The following is a 2,867-nucleotide window of genomic DNA, read 5'->3' as shown; positions in this document are numbered from 1 at the left end:
AGGCGTTCCAGCAGATATCCAGATAACTGAAGTTCCCTGTTACAATATCCTGCCTCTGTGCTAGGACTATCCTGTTCCTCAAATTCCTTATTTCTACGTTCTATCCAGATGGTATATAGTGTGCTGATGATGAATACATTTGTTTTCTCCTTCATTGGTATTTACAAAAATGCTCCACTTCATGCTTCTCATTTCTAGTTTCTGGATTTCTTTATGAGTATACCTTCTTAACATGCAATAGAACTCTACCTATTTCTTTTCCTTATCCTGCTTCTTTTGGATGGAGATTAGGTTTTTTCCTTGTAATTTCTTACTAAACTTTCTTGTGAAAAACTGCTTTCTCCAGATTGAACAGGAAGAGTGATCTTCTCCATCCTGGGCAAGGACCTCTACAGTGTATGTAGTATGGTGGTATCGAGGGAAATGTGCCAGCTCAGCCTGTGCATTGTGAGGGAGGAAGACAAGTAGTCAGGACCTGGGACATATATTGATTTCTTCCAACTTGACAAGTCTTTCACATACTGTCCCAGGTAATTATCTTGTTTTCCTCACAATACACAGTTTCCCACGTCATTTCTGTACTTTTCACTTCTCTCCTCAAACATTAATCCCCAATACTCTAGTCACCTCCTTCCTTATGTTTTAACTTTTCCCCAGTCTTCTCTCCTCAGCCAGAATGGGCAAATTAATGTAGTACCAGCAGCAAATTTTTCAGCAGTTTCTGTTCTGAAGGGTCTTATGGCCAGGATATTTACTCCTAGGACTGATTCTTGTTCTCTAGCATTGATGTTCATCTACATGCAGAACTGAGATCAGTTATGAGACAGTGACCAAGAAGAGTCCAGTATTATCAGTTTTATAGCCACCGTACAAATGGTCAGACTTTCTTGGATATGCAAATGGGTACAAAAAATGAGTTTTACTCAACTGACATTCATTCAACAAGCATTTAAATAACACAACTACAAATACTGATCTTGGAGGACAGATGAAGAAAAACACTTCTGCACAGGTTTCCAATTTGACAGGTATTTAATATGCCCCTATTTTGTACCAGACACTGTGCAAGGTGCTGGCGATACAAACACTTGAAGCTGTGGACGCTTTAGCAAAAAACACGTCTACTTTTAAAAACCCAGTTACTGTGTTGGTTGGCATAACTTAACTGTTTTTATTTGTCACAAGGAAGGATTCTATTAAGGGAGAAGTATTGTATGTCAGAAAATCACTAAAAGACAAAAAGCGTAATAAAAATATATTTACCGCAACCTACTGTACTCCAAGTCCTACAGCAGATACAACAGCTTACAATGTACTGAAAAGGGAGAGCACCAATATGAGCAATAATATCGTTACCAAAGTGATTTTTCTAAAGGGTAGGTCTGACCATGACACATCCCACTCAGTAAACACCAAAAATACCTCCTTATTTAGGATCAAATATAAACCCCTCTTTTTGGCATTTAAGGCTCTTTATGACCTGACCCCTTCTACCTTTTCTGTCTTCTCACACTTCACTCTCCTCCACAAACTGTGATTCAGCTGACAGTGTCATGAATCCCAGAGAAGAAAGGGTAGGGCATCCCCACCTCCCCTTTATGTCTCGTCTTCCTCATTAGAATGTAAACTCCTTAAGAGAAGGGACCATCTTCCCTTTTTTGTATTCCCAGCACTTAGTATACTGCCTGGCACAAACTAAGTACTTAGTAAATACTTTATTTAGTCGTCTATTCAAGAGGAAGGGGTAGTCAGGTCTAATACTGTAGACCAGAAGTGACAAATCCATGGCCCTCGAATGTCAGGCAGAACCAGATTAAAATGTAAATGGGAAATATTTAACAAAATGAATACAAATACCATACAACAGATAATTTTAATTCGTTGTGGTTTTCTAAGTCATTATGGGTCCACAAGGATTATTTCCATTTGAGTGTGATAACACTGTTGCAGACCAAGAAGAAAGATTGAGAAAAAGCCATTAGATTTAGTAATTAAGTGGTGAGAAGTGATGTTGAAGGAGCAGTTTCAGTTGAGGGGTGAGATCAGAAATGAGATGGCAAGGGGGGAGAAGAGAATGGTAGAAGTTAGGCAAGGACAATACACAGTATTTTCTAGGAATTTGGCTGCAAAAAGGAGAAATATAGGATGGCAACTTAAGGGGATTGTGGAGAGAATGGAGAAAATTTGAGCATGTTTGCAAGGAAAACGGAAGGCGCCAGTAGATATGTGTATATATCTATTTATCTCTATATAGATATATACACCAATCCTGTGCACTTTTCTTTGGACCACGTTGATGAGGGTAAGGAATAAAATAAGGAGGAAGATGAAAGGTCTGAGTTGCTCAGGCTCAAAGCTAATACAGACACACTGCCTTAAGGCTCACAGAATTCTTCACATACATCACCCCATTAGATCCTCACAATCCTGTATAGTCATTGGGGCTAATAACTACACACAGACACATCTTTAAGGTTTGCAAAGCACTTCTCTCATGGTTGCTTTCTTCAAAAGTCTATAACTGTGATTACATCAGCAGAGGGAATTCCTGGTATAGAAACACTCCATTGACGCCAATAACAATTCATCTGCAACTTAACAATCCTAAAAAGTTGCCTGGAGCACTGGCCCATGATCCCATTGCTAGCACAGGTCAGAAGCAAGACTACCCACTACATCAATAGCCCTTCTGAAGGAAGGTCTGGTGACTTCAGAAATCAGAAATTTCAGGTTTCATGATTTCAAATTTCAGAAATGCATCATGGCACAGTGGACAGAACTGGCCATTTAGAAAGGCAGACCTGGGTTCAAGTTCCACCTCTGACACCTCCTGGCTGTGTGATCCTCTCGGTGGCCGTGAACGCCCT

This window comes from Trichosurus vulpecula, chromosome 3 (assembly GCF_011100635.1).
Source record: "Trichosurus vulpecula isolate mTriVul1 chromosome 3, mTriVul1.pri, whole genome shotgun sequence".
NCBI lineage: Eukaryota > Metazoa > Chordata > Mammalia > Diprotodontia > Phalangeridae > Trichosurus > Trichosurus vulpecula.
This window is presented reverse-complemented; position numbering follows the sequence as displayed.